The sequence below is a fragment of the Staurois parvus genome, unplaced genomic scaffold, assembly GCF_062004578.1.
Source record: "Staurois parvus isolate SC_StPar_1 unplaced genomic scaffold, SC_StPar_1.0 ptg002003l, whole genome shotgun sequence".
Lineage (NCBI taxonomy): Eukaryota > Metazoa > Chordata > Amphibia > Anura > Ranidae > Staurois > Staurois parvus.
The window spans coordinates 68,559-83,656 of record NW_028319799.1 but is presented as its reverse complement, the minus strand read 5'-3'; the positions used below and the strand labels follow the sequence as shown (position 1 = coordinate 83,656).

The 15,098-nt window shown below is 51.1% G+C and overlaps 1 pseudogene across 1 annotated transcript in view; it reads right to left on the bottom strand.

Annotated features, from left to right (window-relative positions):
- The window catches only part of LOC149433055 (atrial natriuretic peptide receptor 1-like), a 76,386-nt pseudogene that overhangs the window by 39,607 nt on the left and 21,681 nt on the right, over positions 1-15,098 (bottom strand). Inside the window, exons 2-3 of the transcript XR_016308884.1 lie at positions 6,431-6,630; positions 905-1,015 (exon numbers count right to left, since the gene is read on the bottom strand). The product of XR_016308884.1 is annotated as an atrial natriuretic peptide receptor 1-like (transcript). The remainder of the gene's footprint in view (positions 1-904; positions 1,016-6,430; positions 6,631-15,098) is intronic.

Sequence of the window (15,098 nt, the reverse complement as noted above, 5' to 3'; positions counted from 1 at the left end):
ACTACACACACATGTAGAAAATGGTACATGGATTACACAAACACGTAGAAGATGGTACATGGATTACACAAACATGTAGAAGATGGTACATGGATTACACACACATGTACAAGATGGTACGTGGATTACACACACATGTACAAGATGGTACATGGATTACTCACACATGTAGAAGATGGTACATGGACTACACACACATGTAGAAAATGGTACATGGATTACACAAACACGTAGAAGATGGTACATGGATTACACACACATGTACAAGATGGTACATGGATTACTCACACATGTAGAAGATGGTACATGGACTACACACACATGTAGAAGATGATACACAAACCTGACACACATGTAGAAGATGGTACATGAACTACACACACATGTAGAAGATGATACACAAACCTGACACACATGTAGAAGATGGTACATGAACTATATACACATGTAGAAGATGGTACATGAACTATATACACATGTAGAAGATGGTACATGGACTACATACATATGTAGAAGATGGTACATGGATTACACAAACATGTAGAAGATGGTATATGGATTACACACACATGTACAAGATGGTACATGGATTACTCACACATGTAGAAGATGGTACATGGACTACACACACATGTAGAAAATGGTACATGGATTACACAAACATGTAGAAGATGGTACATGGATTACACACACATGTACAAGATGGTACATGGATTACACACACATGTACAAGATGGTACATGGATTACTCACACATGTAGAAGATGGTACATGGATTACACACACATGTACAAGATGGTACGTGGATTACACACACATGTAGAAGATGGTACATGGACTACACACACATGTAGAAGATGGTACGTGGATTACACACACATGTAGAAGATGGTACATGGATTACCAGTGTGCTCTCCAGCGTGTGGTTGAATTTGGGGGTGTAGCTCCTCAGATCTTGCAGAAATTCAAAGTATTCGGGGTTCCCCGGCTCCTTGTAGGTGATAATCATCACTGACTGACCAGGAGAGACAACATGTAAGAGGGAATCTACACAATCACATTCTTCATATGACACATGTAAGCCTCTGTCTATGGAGACAAGATAGGGGGTATAATAGAGGGATGGAGGGGGGATGGGGGTATAATAGAGGGACGGAGGGGGGATGGGGGTATAATAGAGGGATGGAGGGGGGATGGGGGTATAATAGAGGGACGGAGGGGGGAAGGGGGTATAATAGAGGGATGGAGGGGGGATGGGGGTACAATAGAGGGACGGAGGGGGGATCGGGGTATAATAGAGGGACGGAGGGGGGAAGGGGGTATAATAGAGGGATGGAGGGGGGATGGGGGTATAATAGAGGGACGGAGGGGGGATGGGGGTATAATAGAGGGATGGAGGGGGGATGAGGGTATAATAGAGGGACGGAGGGGGGATGGGGGTATAATAGAGGGACGAAGGGGGGAAGGGGGTATAATAGAGGGATGGAGGGGGGAAGGGGGTAAAATAGAGGGACGGAGGGGGGATGGGGGTATAATAGAGGGATGGAGGGGGGATGGGGGTATAATAGAGGGATGGAGGGGGGATGAGGGTATAATAGAGGGACGGAGGGGGGATGGGGGTATAATAGAGGGACGAAGGGGGGAAGGGGGTATAATAGAGGGATGGAGGGGGGAAGGGGGTAAAATAGAGGGACGGAGGGGGGATGGGGGTATAATAGAGGGACGGAGGGGGGATGGGGGTATAATAGAGGGGGGGAGGGGGGATCGGGGTATAATAGAGGGACGGAGGGGGGGGTGAGGGTATAATAGAGGGACGGAGGGTGGATGGGGGTATAATAGAGGGACGGAGGGGGGATGGGGGTATAATAGAGGGGGGGAGGGGGGATCGGGGTATAATAGAGGGACGGAGGGGGGGTGGGGGTATAATAGAGGGACGGAGGGGGGATGGGGGTATAATAGAGGGACGGAGGGGGGATGGGGGTATAATAGAGGGGGGGAGGGGGGATCGGGGTATAATAGAGGGACGGAGGGGGGGGTGGGGGTATAATAGAGGGACGGCGGGGGGGGTGGGGGTATAATAGAGGGACGGAGGGTGGATGGGGGTATAATAGAGGGACGGAGGGGGGATGGGGGTATAATAGAGGGACGGAGGGGGGATTGGGGGGTATAATAGAGGGACGGAGGGGGGATCGGGGTATAATAGAGGGACGGAGGGGGGATGGGGGTATAATAAAGGGAGGGAGGGGGGATGGGGGTATAATAGAGGGACGGAGGGGGGATGGGGGTATAATAGAGGGACGGAGGGAGGGGGGATGGGGGCATAATAGAGGGACGGAGGGGGGATCGGGGTATAATAGAGGGACGGAGGGGGGATGGGGGTATAATAGAGGGACGGAGGGGGGATGGGGGTGTAATAGAGGGACGGAGGGGGGATCGGGGTATAATAGAGGGACGGTGGGGGGATGGGGGTATAATAGAGGGACGGAGGAGGGATCGGGGTATAATAGAGGGACGGAGGGGGGATGGGGGTATAATAGAGGGACGGAGGGGGGATCGAGGTATAATAGAGGGACGGAGGGGGGATGGGGGTATATTAGAGGGACGGAGGGGGGATGGGGGTATAATAGAGGGACGGAGGGGGGATGGGGGTATAATAGAGGGACGGAGGGGGGATCGAGGTATAATAGAGGGACGGAGGGGGGATGGGGGTATATTAGAGGGACGGAGGGGGGATGGGGGTATAATAGAGGGACGGAGGGGGGGGGGGGTATAATAGAGGGACGGAGGGGGGATGGGGGTATAATAGAGGGAGGGAGGGGGGATGGGGGTATAATGGAGGGACAGAGGGGGGATTGGGGGGTATAATAGAGGGACGGAGGGGGGATCGGGGTATAATAGAGGGACGGAGGGGGGATGGGGGTATAATAGAGGGAGGGAGGGGGGATTGGGGGGTATAATAGAGGGACGGAGGGGGGATGGGGGTATAATAGAGGGACGGAGGGGGGATGGGGGTATAATAGAGGGACAGAGGGGGGATTGGGGTACAATAGAGGGACGGAGGGGGGATCGGGGTACAATAGAGGGACGGAGGGGGGATCGGGGTATAATAGAGGGACGGAGGGGGGATGGGGGTACAATAGAGGGACGGAGGGGGGATCGGGGTATAATAGAGCGACGGAGGGGGGATCGGGGTATAATAGAGGGACGGAGGAGGGATGGGGGTATAATGGAGGGACGGAGGGGGGGATTGGGGGGTATAATAGAGGGACGGAGGAGGGATCGGGGTATAATAGAGGGACGGAGGGGGGATGGGGGGTATAATAGAGGGACGGAAGGGGGGTGGGGGTATAATAGAGGGACGGAGGGGGGATGGGGGTATAATAGAGGGACGGAAGGGGGATCGGGGTATAATAGAGGGACGGAGGGGGGATGGGGGTATAATAGAGGGACGGAGGGGGGATGGGGGTATAATAGAGGGACGGAGGGGGGATGGGGGTATAATAGAGGGACGGAGGGGGGATCGGGGTATAATAGAGGGACGGAGGGAGGGATCGGGGTATAATAGAGGGACGGAGGGGGGGATCGGGGTATAATAGAGGGACGGAAGGGGGATCGGGGTATAATAGAGGGACGGAGGGAGGGATCGGGGTATAATAGAGGGACGGAGGGGGGATGGGGGTATAATAGAGGGACGGAGGGAGGGATCGGGGTATAATAGAGGGACGGAGGGGGGATGGGGGTATAATAGAGGGACGGAAGGGGGATCGGGGTATAATAGAGGGACGGAGGGAGGGATCGGGGTATAATAGAGGGACGGAGGGGGGATCGGGGTACAATAGAGGGACGGAGGGGGGATCGGGGTACAATAGAGGAACGGAGGGGGATTCGGGGTATAATAGAGGGACGGAGGGGGGATGGGGGTATAATAGAGGGACGGAGGGAGGGATCGGGGTATAATAGAGGGACGGAGGGGGTATAATAGAGGGATGGAGGGGGGATGGGGGTATAATAGAGGGACGGAGGGGGTATAATAGAGGGACGGAGGGGGGATCGGGGTATAATAGAGGGACAGAGGGGGTATAATAGAGGGACGGAGGGGGTATCGGGGTATAATAGAGGGACGGAAGGGGGGATGGGGGTATAATAGAGGGACGGAGGGGGGGATCGGGGTATAATAGAGGGACGGAGGGGGGATGGGGGTATAATAGAGGGACGGAGGGGGGATGGGGGTATAATAGAGGATGGAGGGGGGATGGGGGTATAATAGAGGGACGGAGGGGGGATCGGGGTATAATAGAGGGACGGAGGGGGGATGGGGGTGTAATAGAGGATGGAGGGGGGATGGGGGTATAATAGAGGATGGAGGGGGGATGGGGGTATAATAGAGGGACGGAGGGGGGGGGGATGGGGGTATAATAGAGGGACGGAGGGGGGGGGGATGGGGGTATAATAGAGGGACGGAGGGGGGGGGATGGGGGTATAATAGAGGGACGGAGGGGGGGATCAGGGTATAATAGAGGGACGGAGGGGGGATGGGGGTATAATAGAGGGACGGAGGGGGGGGGGATGGGGGTATAATAGAGGGACGGAGGGGGGGATCAGGGTATAATAGAGGGACAGAGGGGGTATAATAGAGGGACGGAGGGGGTATCGGGGTATAATAGAGGGACGGAAGGGGGGATGGGGGTATAATAGAGGGACGGAGGGGGGGATCGGGGTATAATAGAGGGACGGAGGGGGGATGGGGGTATAATAGAGGGGGGGATCGGGGTATATTAGAGGGACGGAGGGGGGATCGGGGTATAATAGAGGGACGGAGGGGGGGATCGGGGTATAATAGAGGGACGGAGGGGGGATCGGGGTATAATAGAGGATGGAGGGGGGATGGGGGTATAATAGAGGGACGGAGGGGGGGGGATGGGGGTATAATAGAGGGACGGAGGGGGGGATCAGGGTATAATAGAGGGACGGAGGGGGGATGGGGGTATAATAGAGGGACGGAGGGGGGGGGGATGGGGGTATAATAGAGGGACGGAGGGGGGGATCAGGGTATAATAGAGGGACGGAGGGGGGATCGGGGTATAATAGAGGGACGGAGGGGGGGGATGGGGGTATAATAGAGGGACGGAGGGAGGGATCGGGGTATAATAGAGGGACGGAGGGGGGATCGGGGTATAATAGAGGATGGAGGGGGGATGGGGGTATAATAGAGGGACGGAGGGGGGGATGGGGGTATAATAGAGGGACGGAGGGGGGGGGATGGGGGTATAATAGAGGGACGGAGGGGGGGGGGGGGATGGGGGTATAATAGAGGGACGGAGGGGGGGATCAGGGTATAATAGAGGGACGGAGGGGGGATGGGGGTATAATAGAGGGACGGAGGGGGGATGGGGGTATAATAGAGGGATGGAGGGAGGGATCGGGGTATAATAGAGGGACGGAGGGGGGATGGGGGTACAATAGGGCGACACGGTTGGGCTGGGGTACAATAGGGGGATAGAGGGTAAAGAAAAAGAGAAATATCTGGAATCTCAGCCCCCCCGCTTAGTTAACCCTTTGCTTCCAGTCCGCCTGATTGGATACAGACCGCGGAGTATGTAGACAGAACTATATACAGCATCGTTGAGTGACGGCTCCCACCTGGGGGCCAGAATCTGTGGGGGGCCCAATCAGCCTAAGTGCTGCTTCCATAGAAGTCACGGGTGACAGGGTGTTCCAGTTCAGTGTGTGTGTGTGTGGGGGGGGATGGTAATGCCATTTTCAGAACTGTCAGTCGCGGAGGCCTAGGGTCACCTTCTGTCATGGCGTCTCTCCTCGTCTCCCTTGCGGCGGGACGACTACGACAAATCCTCCGCCATATAATCGATGAGAACCGACGTGAGCTTAAAGGAAGACTCCGACATTTATTCAGCCGGTCACATTGGGAGTTGTCATGGTGTCACCGGCCTGAAGGTGGTTTTTGATGCGACTCGTTCCATTTGGCTTGCTGTTCCGTATTTCATGATCAGGGAATACGATTGATATATATATATATACCGTGTATACAGATATCTGCAGACTCTCCTCATCTTTCCGAGCTCCTCACTAATATTTTCTCGTTTTTTCCGTTTCTCGCTACCTTCCCCTCGTCCATTATTTCCCGCCTTGTCTCTCGGAGACCTCGGCTGCCTTCAAGGAAGCACTCCGTCTCATCCCTTCCTCTGACAATACCCCGCATCCCTTCGTCTGTCAAAACGCATGACTCACAAAGTGTGGAAATATGGAGGGCCCGGGGCCCTAGACACACAAACATTCAGCGGAACACTTATTCCAGTCTGGAGAGCTCAAAGCTACTCGGGGCCTGTGTGAGGATTAACTCCAAAGCTCTGCAAAGTCCTCCATCCGATTCCCTTCCAATAAGCTGCAAAGTTGGCCAGTTGGGTTGGTTTACCTTAAACGCCTCCATGGCGTCGGCGTCGTCGGAGTCGCCTCTGGACCACGGCCGCCGGTAGTCGGGGAAGGTGGAGCCCTGGAGGCTGGCGCCGTAGTTGTCGATGTAGAAGAAGACGTAGTCGCCGGAGCACAGGCCTTGGCGCCAAGCTTGGAGCATGAGTTGGCGTAGGTCGTCCGGAGGGCAGCAGATGTAGATGACTGGAAGAGGAGCAGAAACATGGAAGAGGAGCAGAAACATGGAAGAGGGAAAGAAACACACAAAAAAAGTTGGTCTAATAAAATAGTCAGACTAGGCGTATGCAACACGGTCCTTCCGCCATCTTGGTACCCCACCTTCACCAGTTTCCTGAAAAGACTACACCGCTAACCTCAAGATACCCCCAAACCTAAGGCACAATGTACATTGCTACGGCAACCAATACAATATATCCCAGTGATAGGTCCCAAAACCACTTGAGGTTACCACGTTAACAATACCACCAATACTCTGTAGTAGTATTCGTTAACGTGGTAACCTCAAGTGGTTCTGGGACCTACTGTATGTGTAGACCGCCAAACTCACGGCTCCAAATGAAATGCATTACCGTGCCTAACATAATTCTGAAGAAAACCAACAATCTCATGACCATGAATCTCATTGGTCCAGAAGAAATTAATGGAAGTAGCCATAGAACTGCATCTCCTCTTCCTGCATGCAGGAGAGAACCGGCCGCCAGGACCAATCAACAACTGAGGATATGGCAGCCTGGATCATGGATGTGGTTGACCATGGATCTGATTGATCATGGACCTGGTTAATTGTGGATCTGGTTGATCATGGATGAGGTCGATTGTGGATCTGGTTGATCTTGATTCTGGTTGACAATGGATCTGGATGACCATGGATCTGGTTGTTCATGGATCTGGTTATTCATGGATCTGATTGACCATGGATCTGGTTATACATGGATCTGGTTGACCACAGACCTGGTTGATCATGGATCTGGTTGATCAAGTTCTAGAATGACCATGGATCTGGTTGACCATGGATCTGATTGATCATGGACCTGGTCGATTGTGGATCTGGTTGATCATGGACGAGGTTGATTGTGGATCTGGTTGATCTTGATTCTGGTTGACAATGGATCTGGATAACCATGGATCTGGTTGACCACAGATCTGGTTGTTCATGGATCTGATTGACCATGGATCTGGTTGATCACAGACCTAGTTGACCATGGATCTGGTTGGCCACAGATCTGGTTGTTCATGGATCTGATTGACCATGGATCTGGTTGATCACAGACCTAGTTGACCATGGATCTGGTTGATCAAGCTCTAGAATGACCATGGATCTGGCTGACCATGGATCTGGATGATCACAGACCTGGTTGATCATGAATATTAATAATCATGGATCTGGTTGATCACAGACCTAGTTGACCATGAATCTGGTTGACCACAGATCTGGTTGTTCATGGATCTGATTGACCATGGATCTGGTTGATCGCAGACCTAGTTGACCATGGATCTGGTTGGCCACAGATCTGGTTGTTCATGGATCTGATTGACTGTGGATCTGGTTGATCACAGACCTAGTTGACCATGGATCTGGTTGATCACAGACCTAGTTGATCACAGACCTAGTTGATCAAGCTCTAGAATGACCATGGATCTAGCTGACCATGGATCTGGATGATCACAGACCTGGTTGATCATGAATATTAATAATCATGGATCTGGTTGATCATTGATCTAGTTGACCATGGATAATTCGGTAATAGGCTTCCTACAGAGTGAAGCAGAAGATTAGGGGAAAGGACATGGAAAGGAATTCGGCATTTTTCTGTACAGGATGTAAAAGAGCAGCTGGTAGATAAGGGATGGGGCCAATTTTGCTGAGGGACCCTGACTCCATGAGCCCAGAGCAGTCGAACCATCTGCACCCCTTCTAGCTGCTGTCTAAACTTCAGCCCTATGGATATAAGATCGCCCTAGCAGAGATCGAATTGCCTGATGGCTTGGATAAGACTCTGGTTTGTTGGTGGGCATGTTGTGGTAGCGATTGAAGAAAAATGCCACAAATTGTGAACTGACTTCTGAGGATTGTCCATACTACGATGGCTACAATTCCGGAGGAGAAAAACAACAGACTACTGTAAGATGAGCAAAAACCTGGTGCTACGGCTGCAGAACTTCGTCTTACAAGACGATAATTCCTTCAATAAATAGATGCAGTAATTCGTCTGCCGGGTTTCAAAGGAACCAGCGACGATGGGCACTCGGCGTTCATGAGAGCCATCAACCCGGCCAGGTGCGGGAGGTGAATCTGTTATTGACTGCCAGCTAGAGAAATTTGGAGGCAATTTAACGGCTTCGAGTTGTTGCGGCTTCAGCCGTACAGCTGGGTGTCATTAATTCTCTTTGTCAGAGAGTTTCGTTTATTAGTTTCTCATGTACGTAATTTTCAGACTTGTCTTTCTCCAACAACATGGGGGACCCGACACGCTCTCAGCCTTCAAGAGCCTCAGCACTTCTATTTTGTTCTGCATTTTTTTTTTTTTTATGCTGACAACGAATGACATTCCGTTCGCTGGCAATTAACCCGTTCTTGTTGAACAATGCCTTTCTCTGCTCTGTTAATTCGTTCCTCATCCATAACCCAAAAGAACAAGCAGGGCCGGCCAGTGAACAGGCTTCAGAAATGAGAAATTGACTTCCACCGACCACCTGAGGAACATCGGACACGGAATGTGTTTTGTTCAAATTGGTAACAATATAAATGAACACAAGACAGCAGTGTAACAATCACAAAGGATTCGTGGAAATTAGAACAACGAATTCACAGGACAAGAATGTCTTTCTATAAACAATACATTGTGCCTAATTCTATGACTCAAACATACTTCCTTAAATTGTACTGAACCCAAAATAATCTCGACAGCTGAAGACCTAATAGAGATCCTCCAAAACAGGCCCAGTGAGAGGATGGGTTCCAAAACCACACGTACCTGCCACGAGGACTGAACACCGAAAACTGAAACAATCCTGCTACCCAAAATCCAACACAATTCTACCAACCCAAAAAACCCAACACTGACCTGCCACCAAAAACTCAACCCAGACCTGCCACTCAAAACTCAACACATTCCCGCCACCCAAAACCCAACACAATCCTACCAACTAAAACTCAACACATTCCCGCCACCCAAAACTCAACACAATCCTACCAACTAAAACCCAACACAGACCTGCCACCAAAAACTCAACCCAGACCTGCCACCAAAATCTCAACACATTCCTGCCACCTAAAACCCAACACGTTCCCGCCACCCAAAACCCAACACAATCCTACCAACTAAAACTCAACACATTCCCCCCACCCAAAAAAAAAAACACATTCCCGCCACCCAAAACCCAACACGTTCCCGCCACCCAAAACATGACACATTCCCATCACTCAAAACCCAACACAATCCTACCAACTAAAACACACTCCTACCTACTAAAACCCAACATGATCCTACCACCCAAAACCCAACAAAACCAACTAAAACTGAACACATTCCTGCTACCCAAAACCCAACACATTCCTGCCACCCAAAACCCAACACAATCCTACCAACTGAAACTCAACACATTCCCGCCACCCAAAACCCAACACAATCCTACCAACTAAAACCCAACACATTCCTGCCACCCAAAACCCAACACAATCCTACCAACTAAAACCCAACACATTCCTGCCACCCAAAACCCAACACAATCCTACAAACTAAAACCCAACACAGACCTACCACACAAAACGCAACACGTTTCTTCCACCCAAGACCCAACACAATCCTACCAACTAAAACCCAACACATGATACAGCCAAAACCCATAGCAATCGAACCTACTGAACCCAACACAATACAGCCACCCAAAACCCAAGATGGTCCTACCACCCAAACCCCAAAAAATGCTCAACACCACACAATCTTGTCAAGCAACACGTGACACAGTCAAAACCCGTAGCAATTGTGCCTACAGAACCCAACACGATCCTACCGACTAAAACCAATTCCTGCCAGCCAAAACCCAACACAATCCTACAAACCAACACCCAAGAAATCCTGCCAACTATTCTCAACACCACACAATCTTGTTAACCAACACGTGACACAGCCAAAACCCATAGCAATCGTGCCTACCGAACCCAACACAATACTGCAACCCAAAACCCAAGATGGTCCTATCATCCAAAACCCAAGACAAGGCTGTCTACCAGAATCAACACACTTCAACACAATTCTGTCAACCAACACCAAAAACAAGACTGCCTACCAAACCCAACACAGCCCTGCCTACCAAACCCAACACAACCCTGCCTACCAAACCCAACACAACCCTGCCTATCAAACCCAACACAACCCTACCTACCAAACCCAACACAACCCTACCTACCAAACACAACACAACCCTGCCTATCAAACCCAACACAACCCTACCTACCAAACCCAACACAACCCTACCTACCAAACCCAACACAACCCTACCTATCAAACCCGACACAGCCCTGCCTACCAAACCCAACACAACCCTGCCTACCAAACCCAACACAACCCTACCTACCAAACCCAACACAACCCTACCTACCAAACCCAACACAACCCTGCCTACCAAACCCAACACAACCCTGCCTACCAAACCCAACACAACCCTGCCTATCAAACCCAACACAACCCTGCCTACCAAACCCAACACAACCCTACCTACCAAACCCAACACAACCCTGCCTACCAAACCCAACCCTGCCTACCAAACCCAACACAACCCTGCCTACCAAACCCAACACAACCCTGCCTACCAAACCCAACACAACCCTGCCTATCAAACCCAACACAACCCTACCTACCAAACCCAACACAACCCTGCCTACCAAACCCAACCCTGCCTACCAAACCCAACACAGCCCTGCCTACCAAACCCAACACAGCCCTGCCTACCAAACCCAACACAACCCTGCCTACCAAACCCAACACAACCCTGCCTACCAAACCCAACACAACCCTGCCTATCAAACCCAACACAACCCTACCTACCAAACCCAACACAACCCTGCCTACCAAACCCAACACAACCCTTCCTACCAAACCCAACACAACCCTGCCTACCAAACCCAACACAAACCTACCTACCAAACCCAACACAACCCTGCCTACCAAACCCAACACAACCCTGCCTACCAAACCCAACACAAACCTACCTACCAAACCCAACACAACCCTGCCTACCAAACCCAACACAAACCTACCTACCAAACCCAACACAACCCTGCCTACCAAACCCAACACAACCCTGCCTACCAAACCCAACACAACCCTTCCTACCAAACCCAACACAACCCTGCCTACCAAACCCAACACAACCCTGCCTACCAAACCCAACACAACCCTGCCTACCAAACCCAACACAAACCTACCTACCAAACCCAACACAACCCTGCCTACCAAACCCAACACAACCCTGCCTACCAAACCCAACACAACCCTTCCTACCAAACCCAACACTACCCTGCCTACCAAACCCAACACAACCCTGCCTACCAAACCCAACACAACCCTGCCTACCAAAAAAATAACACCCCTGTCTACAAAAAACAACTCAAACCTGACACCCCGACACCCCATACTACTAGAGATACTAGAGAAAATGTTCCTTCCAGAAGCTGAATATGGTCCATCAAACACAATCTTGCCAACCAGACCCAACTCACTCCCAGTTTCGGAACGTTTCTACCAAAACCCAAACATGATCCAACCAATGCAGTCATGCCAACCGCACTCAATGCCATTCACCCTACAAGCACAAATCAAAGGCAATTTGGGAAACCAGAAACCAAACAGAAATTTCATCCATGAGAGCAGATCTGTGGAGGAACCACGCAGACACCTGAAGGAGAAGGAGGTTGTGTCCTTAATGCGATGCACAGTTGGGTACACACTCAAGGGGGATCCTAAATCTGTTTTTGGATTTTCCGGGTGGATTAGGGTCACCATGGCAGGCTTACAAAAATAGGGCACCTTTCTTCCTACTGACACCATCGATGGGGCACCTTTCTTCCTACTGACAACATTGATGGGGCACCTTTATTCCTACTGACACCATCAGTGGGGCTTTTTTTTTCCTACTGACACCATCGATGGGCCACCTTTCTTCCTACTGACACCATCGATGGGGCTCCTTTCTTCGTACTGACACCATCGATGGGGCACCTTTCTTCGTACTGACACCATCGATGGGGCACCTTTCTTCGTACTGACACCATCGATGGGGCACCTTTCTTCCTACTGACACCATCAATGGGGCTCCCTTCTTTCTACTGACACCATCAATGGGGCACCTTTCTTCCTACTGACACCATCAATGGGGCTCCTTTCTTCCTACTGACACCATCGATGGGGCACCTTTCTTCCTACTGACACCATTGATGGGGCACCTTACTTTCTACTGAAACCATCGATGGGGCACCTTACTTTCTACTGAAACCATCAATGGGGCACCTTTATTCCTACTGACACCATCGATGGGCCACCTTTCTTCCTACCAACACCATCGATGGGCCACCTTTCTTCCTACTGACACCAATGATGGGGCACCTTTCTTCCTACTGACACCATCAATGGGGCAACTTTATTCCTACTGACACCATCGATGGGGCACCTTTCTTCCTACTGACACCATCAATGGGGCTCCTTTCTTTCTACTGACACCATCAATGGGGCTCCTTTCTTTCTACTGACACCATCAATGGGGCACCTTTCTTCCTACTGACACCATCGATGGGGCACCTTTCTTCGTACTGACACCATCGATGGGGCACCTTTCTTCCTACTGACACCATCGATGGGGCACCTTTCTTCCTACTGACACCATCGATGGGGCACCTTTCTTCGTACTGACACCAATGATGGGGCACCTTTCTTCCTACTGACACCATCGATGGGGCACCTTTCTTCCTACTGACACCATCGATGGGGCACCTTTCTTCCTACTGACATCATTGATGGGGCACCTTTCTTCCTACTGACACCATCGATGGGGCACCTTTCTTCCTACTGACACTGATGTTCGGCCCTCCAGGCCCTAACTTAAAGGGGCACTCTGGCCTAACCTGTAGATGTTCCCAATGGACCAGTCAAGGCCTTTTATTCTGATGATGCTGAGTAACGTTGACACCCACGTTTGGGAACACCAACTCCTGAGCCCACGAACGACCCACTGCTGACATCTATCACCCCATTCTTGTTGACACCCCATTTTCAGTCTCCTGGAAGCACTGGGGCGCAGGGAAGGCATTTCCTTCCCAAGACGGAACAACGAGAGAGGCTGCAGTCCCGCCCACAGACCTACCGAAAGCCCTGCTCAATCTATGAAAACCACATTAAACTCAGACGGAGAAAAAGCCGAGCTCTCTTACGAACGACTCCTGGAAATCATTCCCGTCTCCCTGATTGGTGTCACTTATCTCAGGTTGGCTCCTGAAGCGCACATTAAGCTACGGCGGGGAACATGGAAATCATATGAACGATCCTTCGGAGAGATGATGATTGCTGCTGATGAGAGATGGAATCACCACCGCAAGGTGACAAGACGGGGGGGGGCCCCGACACGCATAGCTGACACCGGTTGTCCCCCCCAGAGCAGCCCAGCGGTGTCACTTCTAATGCGCCTGTTTAAAATGCTAATGTAATGGGAACCTTGGTGTTTACCTGATGAATAATAGATGATGGAACCTCCCACGCCTCATTACTGACACTTAGCCTGCCTTCCCTGCCGCTCAACCAGTCAAATGCCCACTGGGGGGGGGGGGGGCATGGTGTCAGTCACCCTACCAGGTGAGGGAATGTTAAAGAGGACCTCAGTCACCGGAATTCCAACACTGCCCGGAGTTTCCCTTTAATTTGTTCATTCTCTGAAATATGCAGATTTCTTCCCTCGGCTGTAGGAAGAGATCTTTACGGTAAGAGCGTGGGATGGTGCGGCAGGGATGGTGTCAGTAGGAAGAAAGGAGCCCCATTGATGGTGTCAGTAGGAAGAAAGGAGCCCCATTGATGGTGTCAGTAGGAAGAAAGAAGACCCATTGATGGTGTCAGTAGGAAGAAAGGAGACCCATTGATGGTGTCAGTAGGAAGAAAGGAGACCCATTGATGGTGTCAGTAGGAAGAAAGGTGCCCCATTGATGGTGTCAGTAGGAAGAAAGGTGCCCCATTGATGGTGTCAGTAGGAAGAACGGAGCCCCATTGATGGTGTCAGTAGGAAGAAAGGTGCCCCATTGATGGTGTCAGTAGGAAGAAAGGTGCCCCATTGATGGTGTCAGTAGGAAGAATGGAGCCCCATTGATGGTGTCAGTAGGAAGAAAGGTGCCCCATTGATGGTGTCAGTAGGAAGAAAGGTGCCCCATGGATGGTGTCAGTGGGAAGAAAGGAGACCCATTGATGGTGTCAGTAGGAAGAAAGGTGCCCCATTGATGGTGTCAGTAGGAAGAAAGGTGCCCCATTGATGGTGTCAGTAGGAAGAAAGGTGCCCCATGGATGGTGTCAGTAGGAAGAATGGAGCCCCATTGATGGTGTCAGTAGGAAGAAAGGTGCCCCATTGATGGTGTCAGTAGGAAGAAAGGTGCCCCATGGATGGTGTCAGTAGGA